The sequence below is a fragment of the Lactuca sativa genome, chromosome 1, assembly GCF_002870075.4.
Source record: "Lactuca sativa cultivar Salinas chromosome 1, Lsat_Salinas_v11, whole genome shotgun sequence".
NCBI classification, from domain to species: domain Eukaryota; kingdom Viridiplantae; phylum Streptophyta; class Magnoliopsida; order Asterales; family Asteraceae; genus Lactuca; species Lactuca sativa.
The window spans coordinates 159,719,339-159,734,850 of NC_056623.2; positions in this window are offsets into that span (position 1 = coordinate 159,719,339).

Sequence of the window (15,512 nt, forward strand, 5' to 3'; positions counted from 1 at the left end):
ACCCCGGTCATCTTTGGGTCGATCAAGGAGGGGATCATCGAGCTGATGGAGGATTGCCTCAGGGATTTCAGGAGCGACATGGCAAACATCCAATCAGGATCACGCACACTATCCTTTAAGGACTTCAGGGGCAGTGGTGCACCGGATTTCCATGGGGCGAAGGACCCCCAATGCGGCCAGGCGATGGATTGCAGACATTGAGTCTGCACAGTTGACTAGATTTTTCCCTGAGGGATCGAAGGTGAGATATGCAGCAGGGTGTTTGAGAAACAGGGCCAAAGATTGGTGGGAGTCGGTTGGTGACTCTCTGGGAGCCTCGGCTGTTGAGGCTATGACATGGCCATATTTTGTGACCTGGTTCAGGGCTGAGTTCGCACCTGCGGTGGAGCTTCAACAGTTGGCCAGGGAGTTCCTGGATATGAGGCAGACGACTGAAACAGTGGTGGAGATCACCGCCAAGTTCCGGGAGAGGGCGTTATTGGTGCCCCAGTATGCGGGAGATGAGGACATGAGGAGGACCCGCTACCACGACATGTTACGAGCTGATATTCGGGAGCATGTTAGTTTTTCAGGGAGAGGGAGATTGATCTGGAGCACATTCGGAAGAGGAAGGTAGAGGAGGGGCAGGTGATTGGGGCTTCGGGGAAGAAGCCCAAGGGATCAGACGCTAGGCCGAAAGGCCAGCACGACCGAGGTCGCTGCAGGAAATGCGGTAGGCCACACGAGGGGGCATGTAGGTTGGGATCGTCGGGCTGCTACAAGTGCGGCAAGACGGGGCACTTTAGCAGAGATTGTACCGCCCCTGCGCCCACTTTCCAGACATCGGAGTTGTTGTACTTTCACTGCAACCAGCGAGGCCACAAAACGGCCAATTGCCCTCAGTTGACAGCGGTAGCGCCAATGAAGGCACCAGCTCCAGCGACCTTGCAGATCACTAATGGTCGGTAAGGCAAGGCAGAGACTCCAGTGATGAGGATCCGAGCCTTTCAGTTGACTACCGAGGAGGCACGCGCCGCACTCGATGTCAGAGAGGATGATGTGCAGAAGACTGTGTTTCGGACGCGTTATGGCCACTATGAGTTTGTGGTGATGCCTTTTGGGCTCACCAAATCTCCTTCCACGTTTAAGGACCTCATGAACGGCGTGTGTAGACCGATGTTGGATCGGTCCATGATAGTTTTCATTGATGACATCTTGGTCTATTCCAAGACGCAGGAGCAGCATGAGGAGCATCTGCGAGAGGTTTTGGATACTTTGAGGAGGGAGAGCTTGTACGCCAAGTTCTCCAAGTGTGAGTTTTGCTTGCATGAGGTGCAGTTTCTTGGGCACCTTGTCAACCAAAATGGTATTCTGGTCGACCCGGCCAAGGTGGAGGCCGTGATGAGATGGGAGGTTCTAAAGTCACCATCTGAGATTCAGAGTTTCCTGGGATTAGTCGGCTACTATCAGAGATTCATCCAAGATTTCTCCAAGATAGTTGTACCCTTGACCCGGCTGACGAAGAAGGTCGTAGTCTTTTGTTGGGGGCCCGAGTAGCAGGCAGTGTTTGAGACACTGAGACAGAGATTGTGCGAGGTGCTGATCTTAGCCTTGCCAGAGGGCACAGAGGATTTTGTTATGTACTGCGACACGTCTATTTCGGGTTTGGGCGCGGTATTGATGCAGAAAAGGGCATGTCATTCCCTACGCTTTGAGGCAGTTGAAGCCTCATGAGGCAAACTATCCGACGCATGATTTGGAATTGGGGGCTGTTGTGTTCACCCTCAAGATTTGGCGTCATTACCTTTATGGGGTCCGTTGTACCATTTACACGGACCACAAGAGTTTGAGGTACCTCATGGATCAGCCGAATCTGAACATGAGGCAGCGCCGGTGGATAGATGTGGTGAAAGATTACGACTACGAGATCCTTTACCACCCAAGGAAGGACAATGTGGTGGCCGACACGCTTAGCCGTAAGGCAGCGCCGATCAGAGATATTTTCATGCGGATGATAGTAGTGACTCCATTGTTGGAACAGATCCGGAAGGCCGAGCAAGAGGCTATAAAGGAGGAACATCGGAAGAGTGAGCGTATAGTAGGGCAGGTGTCCTCCTTTGACTATGATAGCCGAGGGTTATTGACTCTTCACCGTAGGGTGTGGGTCCTCTATCATGGAGTCGTGCGCTAGACATTAATGGAGGAGGCACACAAATCCAGGTTTTCTATCCATCCCAGAGTGACGAAGATGTATAGAGATCTTCGTCTTGACTATTGGTGGCCCTGCATGAAGCGGGATGTAGTATGGTATGTGGAGCGGTGCTTGACCTGCAGGAAGGTCAAGGCCGAGCACCAGAGGCCACACGGCAGGATGCAGCCGTTGGATATTCCCATGTAGAAGTGGGAAAATATTACCATGGATTTCATCACCAAACTTCACAGGAGCGCGCGAGGCGTAGATTCGATTTGGGTCATCGTCGATCAATTAACCAAGAGCGCCCATTTTATTCCGATTCAGGAGAGTATTTCGCCCAAAATGTTGGTTGATATCTACATCAGGGAGGTTGTGGCCAGGAACAGGGTGCCAGTTTCGGTGATTTCAGATAGGGATGTGCGGTTCACTTTCAGGTTTTGGAAGAAGTTTCATGACGAGCTGGGTACTCGTCTGCACTTTAGCACTGCATCTCATCTGCAGACAGATGGTCAGAGCGAGCAGACCATCTAGACTCTGGAGGATATGTTGCAGGCATGTGTGTTAGATTTTGGTGGTAGTTGGGATGCTTACCTCCCATTGGCTGAGTTCTCGTACAACAACAACTACCACGCAAGTATTGACCGGCCTCCCTTCGAGATGTTATACGGGAGGAAGTGCAGGACCCCGATATGTTGGGGTAAGGTTGGCCAGAGAGTCATGAGGAGCACCGAAGTGGTGCTCAAGACGACAGAGAGGATTCAGCGGGTTCGGAGCAGACTTCGGACTGCTCAGAGTCGGCAGAAAAGTTATGCCGACACGTGTCGATCAGACCTGGAGTTTCAGGTCGGGGATATGGTTCTCCTGAAGGTGTTGCCATGGAAGGGCGTCATCTAATTCAGAAAGCGGGGCAAGTTGGGTCCTAGGTATATTGGACCCTTCAGGGTTATAGCCAGGATGGGCAAGGTGGCGTATAGGCTGGACCTGCCAGCCGAACTCAGTCAGATTCATAGCACCTTTCATGTCTCCCAGTTACGGAAATGTTTGCTGGACAATTCGGCAGTGGTATCATTAGAGGATATTCAGGTTGATGACAGCCTGAATTACATCGAGCGCCTTATAGCGATCCTCGACCGGAAGTCGAAGGATCTGAGGAACAAGAGGGTCGAGCTGGTAAAGGTGCAATGGCAGCACCGAAAGGGCTCGGAATGGACTTGGGAGTTGGTGGATGAGATGATGGAGCATTACCCGGAGTTTTTCCAGGAACGAGCAGCAGACTTCGAGGACGAAGTCTAAAATAAGTGGGGGGAGATTTGTAGCACTTGGTTCCTGGTATGTATTTTATTTAAGTATTTTACATTTTTGGCCTGGGACTCGGCGAGTTGAAGGACCAACTCGTCGAGTAGAAACGGATTTGATTCAGGATTTAAATGAAGGACTCGTCGAGTCGGCTTCAAACTCGACGAGTAGGCTCTGACTGGAAAAAAAAAAACCCTAATCTAAGGGTTTGCACCCTATTTAAACATCTCATTCAGCCACCCTTCGTCCCTATTGCTTCCAGAAAACCCCCCATAGCAAACCCTAGCCGTTTGTATAAGATTTAAGGCTTTTGTGGTTCTTTTTGGTGATTTTGAATTCAAAGGAGAAGGAAAAGCCTAGAGGAATCAAGAGGAGACCAAGGGAGTTCAATTTTGTGCACCATTTGCAGTTCACAGAAGGTATAAATCCAATACCTTGCTTGTTCTTTTGCTAGATCCCTTTTTGGGGAAATTTAGGGATTTTTATAAGCCATTCTTGGTAACCAACCATGATTGCAAGCATGGTTGGGGCTTGAGGCTTTGGATCTAGGTCCATGGAGGAATTACAAGGCAGAAAAGGATTGTTTTTGCACCCATGGAAGCCCCCATGCAACCCAAGAGTCTCTTTTAGAGCCTTTTAGACTCAAAGTCCCATGCATGCACATAAAGTTCGTAACTTTACGTGATAGATCGAGTTTAGGGACCTAGATCTATCATTTGGACAAGAGTTGTACACCAGAAATCGATGAAATAAGACTTGGACTTTATCGACTCGGCGAGTCGTTCTTGGGACTCGGCAAGTCCGAGGCTAGACTCCACTTTTCTGATATGAGTCAAGGAGACCCATTGGAGTGCTGAAAAGGTTTTAGAGGGTCCGGAGGAGTGACCCCAACGTATTGGGATAAGCCATAGTCCTGGAGTTCATAGGACTCGGCGAGTACATGAACAGACTCGGTGAGTCCAAGGCAATCTCCCAACTCTTGAGGATGAACTCGACGAGTTGTTCATACAAATCGGCGAGTCGGATGAAGGTTCATTCGGGTTTGTTCTAGAAGGAGAAATCGTCGAGTCGTTGCCAAACTCGACGAGTAGAGACGTGAAGAAGGACAGATGAAAGGATAAGGACTCGTTGAGTTGGCGGCCCAACTCGGTGAGTCGGGTCAACTGGAAGTTGACTTTGACTTTGTCTTGGACTTGGTCATTGGTAAAATGGTCATTTTAACCTGAGAATAGATATCAGACTCTGACTAAGTGTTTTGTGGGGATTATAGCCGGAGGATTTCCGGAGCATCAGTAGACAGAGATTTTCCCCTGCGCAGATTATCAGCAGCTTCGTCCAAGGTGAGTTACCTTCTAGTAGCGGTGGGTCTACGGCCACAATGTCGGCTCACCAGTAGGAGTTGTATGTTAGGTGATCGTCTTTGTGATATTATCTAGGTTTGCTACTACCTGATATGTTGTATGCTGGCATGACATGTTATATGTGATAGTAGTAGAGTTCGGTTGTTAGGACCGAAGGGTAGGTTAGGCACCCCATATATGTCTGACAGTATGTGATGATATGTTTATATGCTGGCATGATATGTTATATGTGATAGTGGTAGTAGGAGGGGAATAGTCCCCAAGTTCGGTTGTTAGGACCAAAGGGTAGTTCGGACACCCCAAATATGTTTGATAGTATGTTTATGTTATGATATATGTGATAGTAGCAGTATGGGTGGAATAGTCCTCGAGGGTCGGCTGTTAGGACCGACGAGTAGGTCAGCACCCCAGAATGGCTTGACACGGGTAGGTCAGCACCCCCATAATCGCTTGACACGGGTGGGTTGGCACCCCAGAATGGCCGTACCGGGTAGGTCGGCACCCCAGAATGGCCGTACAGGGTAGGTCGGGCACCCCATAATTGTCCGACAATATGTATGCTATATGATTGTATGGTATGGGGTATGATTGGGGGAACTCATTAAGCTTCGTGCTTACAGTTTTCAGTTTTGTTTCAGGTACCTCTTCAGCGAAGGGGAAGGAGCCGGCGCGGTAGCTACACATCATACACACACTTGATTCCGCATTATGAGATTTCTTGGGATTGTACTCTGACATTGTTACTACTTTTACGATATGATTTTCAGACATGAGATTATGGTTTTTACGAAAAGATATGACTTCATGATATTTTCTTATGAATCTTTTCTAAGTCGTTATATAAAAATCAAAATTTTTGGACTAGAAAAATGGGATGTTACACATATCGTGAGCATTAATACTCGTGTCGTGAGTTCAGTCTGACAACAAACAGATTCCAGATTTTATCAGTTCTCACGTTCAAAAAATCGATTCACCAATGTGAAAATACATGAAAGACAACTCATGGCTCTGATACCACTAATGAGTTTTAGAGGTTACAGTACAATGCACTAAGCGGAAAATTATTCAAACAATTCAAATAAATTAGCGCAGATGCAACCTAGTTGGATCTATGTCTTTCAAGAAAAAGAACATACTATGAACGCTAGGTTATAATACTTTTCTATGAACTAATTGACTCATAAGAATAAGAAACATTAACCTTTAATATTGTTATTGTATACAATCTTTAATTCCTTCTTGAATAGCCTTTGGTAGTAAGCGCCACAAGTGTCGCGCCTCTAATGGTTCACCACACTTAGCAAGATGATGAGATATGAGAGAAGAGGTGGAGGCTTGTGATTTTTGGCTATTCCTCTAAAGAATCAAGTGGCCAATATCAATAGGGATATAGCCCTATATATAGTTGTGTTAGCTTAGATCCAAAGCTAGGGTTTTAAAGAGGAAACCCTAATTCTTTAGCTTAAGGCCTAAGCAACCCAAGAACCCCATCTAAGAGGCCCTTGGACGAAATTACTAGGGTATTCCTAGAATATTTTGTCCAACCCACCTAGGAGGGTTCTAGAGCCCAAATCCACAATTATCAATAAAGTGCCAAATAGCCCTTGCACTTTTAATTAATCCCTTTAATCCCAAAATTAATTCCAAATTAATTTCTTATTAAATATTAATTAAATAATATGATTTCTAATTAATATATTATTTCCATAATACATTAATAAATCATTCATTTCAATTCATTAGCTTGGAGATCTTCGCACGTCACAGACACTGCTTCACCTTCAATCGTCGTATCTTCTAGCAACTTCATCGCTGACGTCTTCGTCGTGAAACGCAGTCTTCGCTTTTAGTTTTCAACCTGTTGATTTCAATATCAAACCAATGAAAACTTGCAGCAATAATCAACCTATAGATACCAAGCACACCAGCCATAACCACAGGAACAATCGAATTCATCACTAGCTCAGGCCTCATCACACCCATCGACACCACACCAACACCACTCTTCGCTGTTCCATACATCGCACGACATTGAGAGCTATCGCAGGCGAATCCATTTGCAAAGTCTTAATTTTGACTTTTAACATTGACATCCAATTGCAACCAGTCGATTGTTAATTCATCAAATCCAGATGTATATTCTTTAACAAGCACCACAAGCTCTCTCCTCCCTCCTTCTTGGTCGAGAAAACCAAATCGGATCACCATCTTACTGTCGCACATTCCTCACCATTGAAGACAGATCCTCTACTGGAGCTTTCTGGAGACATGTCGGGTTTTTTGTTTCGTTTTTTCAACACAGATCCATAAGTTAAATGAAGGAGTTGATTGTGGTTGGATGGAAAATGTAGGAGTTGATGAATGTGAAAATCAATTGCAAAGGCTTGGTGGTTCTTTCTGCCCGCCAAGTGTTTGATAAAATGCCTGAATGAGTTGTTCAAGTGTTGTTGCCAATTTTCGACTCAAGCTGATGTAGAGATTCTATCCGGTGTGGGTTCCATTGTGCACACTCCAGCCTTTCGTTGGAGTCTCACTTTTTCTTTTGGGTTAGTGCTTCTAATTTCGGGTCTCACCTTGAGGCTTAATTAAACTTTATTTGTTGGTTTATGGTGTCCTCTCAATCCTTTGAGAGCGGGACTTGGTCGTGTCCTTTTCGGGGGTTTCACTGTTGCCCAAATGGTATTGTTGGAAGTAAAGGGATTTCCCATATGATATCTCATCTCAAGAGCTTACACCTCCATACAGATGAACGCAGAGCTGTGTTATGGGAGGCTATTACTTCTGACATTGGATTGTTTATGTCTGTGGCAACAACTTTGAAGGAGTTTGGTCAATGGATATGTGGGGACTGCATGAAGCTTCATGCCCTTAGTCGTTCATGTCACCACCCGGGTGGCTTGATTAAGTTTATTGACGAGGCTGATGACATGAGCATGCATATTGTTGGCATTCCAAAGCCGCTACCCAATGAACCGGAAGTCGACCTCAATGATGGGTTGGTGATGGATGCTCAACTACTTGATCGTGTTTTTAAGCTGCCTATCACCACTGTCAAAAGCATCCCTCATAACTGTCGTATGGCTTTCTCTCAGGCTTTGAAAGCATCCCTTTCCAAAGTATTTGCCCATCCCGCATCCGTTGAAGCGTGGGTTGCTCTACTAATTCTTCCTAGGTGTATTCTTCAGGTGCTCAGGCCCAAGAATAGGCAAGAAAGTAGGTCTGGAAACAGGAAATCTTTGCAACATCGTAATATCTTGAGCGCTTTAGCTACTTGGGGGACTGAAGACGGTATCGCCAAGCTAGTTAAAAACTTAGTTGACAATGCAAGACTGGAGCAACAAGATAAAAAAGAAGAGTATCTTCAGGAGAAAAGAACACCGGGCAGCACCAATGTCAGACAATGTCTTCGTAAGGTTGCCGATGGACATTTTACAGCAGCAAGGAAAGTTTTATGTTCTTTGGGGGTTGCTCCATTTGGGGGTGATACCACAATGGCATTGTAGGATAAGCATCCATACAAGCCACCGCCTTCCATGTCCAACACCATATTTTCAAAACCTCCCCTGGTAGTGGATGTTGATAATGTCCTTGGGGGAATTAAATCCTTCCCTAAAGGTACCTCGTATGGGAGGGACGGGTTGAGAGCTCAACACATTTTAGATGCCCTTTGTGGAGAAGGTTCAGCTATATCCAAAGACCTCCTGCGTGCTATTACTTATGTGGTTAATCTATGGCTAGGGGGAAGATGCCCTGCGAGCTTGGCGGAATTTGTTGCCTCTACCCCTCTCACGCCGATCTTAAAACCTGACAAAGGAATACGACCTATTGCAGTAGGTACTATATGGAGACGTTTGGTTTCCAAGTTGGCCATGAAAGGGGTTGGTAAAGAAATGGCCAAATATCTCAATGATTTTCAGTTCGGAGTCGGGGTGTCGGGTGGCGCTGAGGCCATTTTACATAGCGCCAATAGGTTGTTGAGTGAGCGCCACGATGACAAATCTCTCTCCATGCTTAATGTGGACTTCTCTAATGCCTTTAACCTTGTTGACAGATCCGCATTACTTCATGAGGTCAGATTGCGGTGTCCTTATATTTCCTTGTGGGTAGAATTCCTATATGGTCAAGCAGCAAGGTTATATCTAGGCAACACACATATCAGGTCTTCTACTGGGGTTCAACAAGGAGACCCCTTGGGACCACTTCTCTTTTCCATTGTGTTGCACCCGCTCTTGCATAAGATTAGAGACAATTGCAAGCTTCTTCTCCATGCATGGTACATGGATGATGGCACACTTATCGGAGATTCGGAGGAGGTGGCCAAAGCATTGAACATCATTACGGTGACTGGCCCAAAATTGGGCCTTCAGCTGAATATCAAGAAAACCGAGATTTTTTGGCCCTTGTGTGATGGTAGGAAGTTACGAGAGGGGCTATTTCCGACGGACATTAGGAGGCCGCCTTTGGGGGTGAAACTTCTTGGGGGAGCTGCTAGTAGAGATGCTAGTTTCATTCGCAACCTAGCCATAAAGAGAGTCGAAAACGCTGTGAATTTGATGCGCCTTCTTCCACAATTTTCTGACCCCCAGAGTGACCTCCTTATTCTTCGGTCTTGTATGGGTATTGCTAAGCTTTTCTTTGGGTTGTGGACGTGCCAACCCGTTCACATGGAGGAGGCGACAATATTCTTTGACAATGGATTGTGCGGGGCGATTAAGGACATTGTGGTATGTGGGGGCCCTTTCTTTGGTGACATACAATGGCGAATTCCTTCCTTACCCATTAGGTTTGGGGGTTTGGGTTTATACTCGGCAGTAGAGGCTACATCCTATGCTTTTGTTGCCTCAAGGGCCCAATCTTGGGTATTGCAAGACCACATCTTACAGGATAGCGGTATACATGGTATGGATTCTAATTATGATTCTGCCTTGGCATCCCTTCGCAACAAGCTTCCAGATTTTGACCTTAACAATTTTACTACTAAAGACACCCCCCCCCCCTAAATCCCATAATACACTGGCGAGTGCCTTTTTTCGTAAAATTGTCCAAGATATGGAAGTGCATTTCGACATGACGGCTCGGCAGAAAGCGGTTTTTCATTGCTTACGTGCACCACATGATCAAGATTTTCTTCTGGCTATCCCTATAGATGGGTTTGGCCAACACATGTCTCCCGTGGAGTACCATACTATTCTCAAATATCGACTCATGATTCCCATTTTCCCAGCTGACGAGATATGTCATGTGTGTCGCAAGGCATGTTTGGACTCTTTTGGAGAGCATGCAGTTCACTGTAAAGAACTCTCGGGGTTCAAATACAAGCATGATATGGTTAGGGATGTTTTGTTTGACATATTTAAGCGTGTCGGGGTTTCCGCTAAGAAAGAGGCGCTTGTTAATTTCTTGACTGACCCGACAGAAGGAAGGTCAACCCTCAGACCGGCTGACATTTTGATTTTTGGATGGGTCGGAGGGAAACACGCATGTGTGGATCTTACAGGGGTATCCCCTCTCGTGGGCCTGAGGGCTGGGGGTTTCACAGCGGGATATGCTGCTTTAAAAGCAGCCACAGGCAAAGTCACCAAACATGAGAGATCGTGCCTGGAAAATCAACACGTGTTCATACCATTTGCATTTGATACGTTTGGTTTCCTCGCACCCGATGTGGTAGAGCTTCTTAAAAGAGTACAACGAATCATGCATAGTAATGTTATATCCCCTAGATTTTCGGATGTAGTCTTTAAAAGAATTAGCTTTACCATTCAAAAAGGCTTAGCGGCACAACTTGTTGCCCGTTTGCCATCTCACTCATTGTACGATGACAATTAATTTCTAATGAAGATAAATTAGTTAAAAAATTCATTAATAAAATAATAAAATTTTCCTCTTTCTCAATAGGTCATCCTGTCTAGTTGCTAGTATGAAGGCAACCTAAAAGGATTGTGCTACTATCAATTCAAGTACATACCAATTATAGTTATGGTCTTAGACACCTAATCCAAAAGTCACAACAACCCATCCTAAAACATACACACTTCATTGGTTAGACGATGGAAATAAAGTGAAGGTGACAAAGCAAGTTCGAGTCGGTTTGACAATGGGATCATACAAGGATGAGATTTTATGTGATATGATTCCAATGGATGCTTACTATATTCTATTGGGACGTCCTTGATAGTTCGATAAGGATGTGGTGAATAAGGGGATGAGTAATGAGTATGAGCTGAAACACAATGGGGACAAAATCGTGTTGTCACCCATGTCCTCAACAGAAGTGCGATCGATGAACAACAAAAAACCAAACTTGACTATGTTGGCTAGTGAAAAGGAGATAGAATAGATTCTCGATCGATATTTTCTTCCTTGTTGAGAAAGAAGGCCCAAAGGTGGAGACAACGAATAAAGACCCAAAGGAAGAGGTGAATGCGAAAGTAGAGGGTTCGATTGCAAAATTGCTTGTGGAGTTTCGTGATGTGTTTCCAGCCTACTTACCATCAGGATTACCACCAATCCATGGTATTAAACATCAGATCGACCTTGTTCCAGGTGCTTCCTTTCCAAACAAATCAGCCTATTATTGCAACTCGGAGGAAATGAAGCAATTGAAAAAACAAATTAATGAGTTGATGAGTAAAGGCTATGTTCGTGAGAGCCTTAGACCATGTTCCATTCCTGTTTTACTTGTACCTAAGAAGGATGGAACTTGGCGTATGTGTGTGGATAGCCGAGCGGCGAATAATATAACAATCAAGTATAGGTTTCCCATTCCTAGACTTGATGATATGTTGGAAGAATTGCATGGTTCAGTTGTGTTTTCAAAGATTGACTTGTGAAGTAGGTATCATCATATTCACGTGAGAGAAGGTGATGAATGGAAGACATCCTTCAAGAACAAGCATGGGTTGTACGAATGGACTGTGATGCCATTTGGTCTTACTAATGTACCTAGTACTTTTCAAGAGGATGATGAATGAAGTATTAAATTCTTTTCTTGGGAGATTCGTAGATGTATACCTTGATGATATCTTGGTATATGGTAAAAGAAAAGAAGATCATATGATGCATTTATGAATGGTGTTCGAGACTCTTAGAACACAAAAGCTTTATGGAAAGAAGGAAAATGTACGTTCTTGGTGGAGAAAATGATTTTGTTGGGTTATGTTGTTTCCAAAGATGGCATTTCAGTGGATCAATCCAAGATCGAAGCAATTATGTCGTGGCCTACTTCTACTACTATTTCAGAAATCTGACCGTTGCTTGCTTACTTTTATAGGAGGTTCATTCCCGACTTTAGCACCATTATGAGTCCGATCATAGTTTTTTTTTTTGAAGAAAGGAGATCTTGCATGGATGGAGGATGCTTAGAAGGCCTTTGTGAAATTGAAGGAGTTATTGTGTGCTACTCCGGACTTACCACTTGTTGACTTTTTGCAACCATTCGAGGTAGCATGTGATACAAGTGGTATTGGAATAGGAGTTGTTATCATTCAAGGTAAGCAGCCTATCGGTTATTTTTCAGAAAATCTTCGAGGTGCTCAATTAAATTATTGTACGTATGATAAGGAGTTTTACGCCATTATTCGAGCGTTGGATCATTGGAGCCATTACTTACGTGAAAATCATTTTTTTTGCACTAGGATCATGAGTCGTTGAAGAATATTAATGGTCAACAGAAGTTGAGTACACGACGTGCCAAGTGGGTGGAGTTTTTGGAATCTTTTCACTTTTCGTCCAAGTATAAAGATGGTAAAAGCAATGTGGTGGCTGATGCATTGTCAAGGCGATAGTATTTGCCAGTGACTTTGTATGCTCGATTGTTGGGGTTCGAGGAATTGAAAAGTTATTATGTGACCGACATAGATTTTGGAGATTTGTTTTTAAAATGTGAAGGTGGACCTGGAGGTGAATTCATATTGCAAGAATGTTTTCTCTTAAAGGGGAATCAACTTCGTGTTCCGAAACATGTGATTCGTGAGTTGTTGGTGTGAGAAGCTCATGGTTGAGGGATGGTTGGGCACTTCGGAATTACTAAGACTTTGGAGATACTAAAGGATCGTTTTTATTGGACAAATATGTTAGGGGACCTGACCAACATTGTAAACAAGTGTGTGACGTCTCAAATGTCCAAAAGTTCGTTCAAGCAGGGTTTGTACTCTCCTTTGTCAGTTCCTAATCATCCGTGGGAAGATGTATCTTGCTTTGCCTCGTACTCAAAGGGGTAAGGATGCAATTATGGTAGTGGTGGATCGTTTTTCCAAGATGGCTCATTTTGTTGCTTACAACAAAACTGATGATGCTAGTAATGTGGCTGACTTACACTTTAAGGAGATTGTTCGTTTACATAGAATTCCAAAAACTATTGTTTCATATTGAGATTCGAAGTTTTTGTGTTATTTTTGGAATACGTTTTGGAGGAAAGTGGGTACGAAACTACTGTTTAGTACTTTGCATCACCCACAGACGAATGGGCAGACGGAGGTTACGAATAGGACTTTGGGAACATTATTGCGAGGGTTGGTGAGTAAGACTCAAAAAGATTGGGACGTTAAGCTTGCACATGCTGAATTCGTCGCCAAAAGAATAATTAGTTCATAAGGATACTGAAGCAAAGTTAAAATCGATGATGAAGTTGCATGAGCAGATTCGTAATTGCATTGAAGCTGTAAACACAACTTATAAGTAGAAGTCGAATAAAAACAAAAGGGCTCAGATATTTATTGATAGAGACTTAGTGTGACTACACTTGAGGAAGGAATGTTTTCCAAGTAAAAGAAAGAATAAGTTAATGCCAAGAGCTGAAGGTCCTTACAAAGTGGTGGGATGAGTTAATGATAATGCCTACAAAGTTGAACTTCGAGGTGAATATAGACTCCATGCCACATTCAATGTTGGAGACCTTTCCCCTTATCTTGATGATGATGGACTAGCTGAATTGAGGACAATTCCTTTGAAAGGGGGTGGAATGATGCGAATACAAATCGCAATCTAAGTCACTGGTTGGATGCTACCGAGTGTGAATGGATGCGAACGATTGCAACCCATCACTGGTGCTGAAGAGTGGTTGCGAAACCCGAAAGACTCGTTGCGATTGCGAAGCTTCGGAATGTGACTCTGAACGACTAGTAGTGGCTATTGGATGCGAAAGTGCAGAATGCGAAGAGTCACATGTGCATGGATTTTGCATGGTTTCCTATGTCGGTTTAGCTGGAATGTTCTAGATGCGTGTTTGGTTTATTTTTAGCGTAAATAAGCCTTTGCGAGACAATTTCTGTTTATTTTGAAGTTTCCTTTTATTTTAGAGTTGCCTTATTTTTGTGATAACTTGTAAGGCTATAAATAACCCTTAGTAGAACCTTTTGAAGACATGATGTTTTGCTGATTTCCGAATAAAGAACTTGGTTTCTTTTTGGAGTTGCTTACTTCTCTTGTGTCAATTTTAGATCGTGTTTTCTAGGTTGATTCAAACTCAAATCAATAGTTCTTGATTTGTTTTCACTCGATACTTAATCTATAGGTGTAGATTATTTATCAAAACTATTTTTTCTTGATTTCTTGTTGCGCAAGTTATTGTTTTTCTCGTCTCAATCTTGAATATTCCGTTGCATTCGAAGTTATTGAAATTAATCCCTCTAACGTTAGTTTCTTATTTGTTGGTTCTTTAGTACATCAAAAGAGCGAAATTCGTTTGACTTAGTCATAAATAAGCTAAGTGGCAATGACATTAACTAATCGAAAAGAATCATTCAGTGACGCCTAACCTAAAATACTAACACACGAAAGAAAAACAAATATCAAATTAACACATTATCATATAAATACAAACTAGGTGTGAAACCCGTGTATTACACGGGTTGATTAAAAAAATATATCAAAGTTTAAATATTAAGAATTTTTTAAAATAAAATTTCAAAATAAATAAACATATTCAACTAATGAATAAATAGAATCACTATTAAAAAGATCATCCATAATATCAATGATTGTTTTGTCATATTCATTAAATTTATTATCATATTCAATGTATTTTAATATATCTTATATATATTTTAAGATTCTTTGCATTTATTATCACATTACATATATTTAATACTTTACATCTATAAATTTAGTATTATGTAGCATATTAATTGATTTAATTAAAAAAAACCACAAAATGACATGTGGTTTTAAATTTAATCAAAAAATTTACAAAATTACATGTGACAAATTTAATGAGAAGATGACATTTGACAAATTGATCTTCGTTTATTAGAATAGATTGTTGTATATGCTTCTTTTCATCCCTTGTCTTACTAGAACTACTATTAAACTCTTTTACTTTTAGCTTTTCTAAATTAAGATTGCCACTTATTTTTATTTATAATTCTCCATAGTCCAAAATCCCAACGATTGCCGTTGTGTTTTTAGGGGTGTACGAGTCACCAGGGGCGGACCTACAATGGGGGCAGTGGGGCACCTGCCCCCACAAAAAAAAAAAAAATTAAAAGTAGGTATTTTTTAAAAAATATATATTTTAACCTTTTAAAATAATATATTTTTACTCTTTAAATTTTTTTTGCCCCCATAAAAGAAATTGAAATATTTTTTGCCCCCTCTTCGAAAAAATTCTGGGTCCACCCCTGCGAGTCACTCATAAATTTTGTATTAATTGATATATAAAATTGTATGAATCGAAATATGTA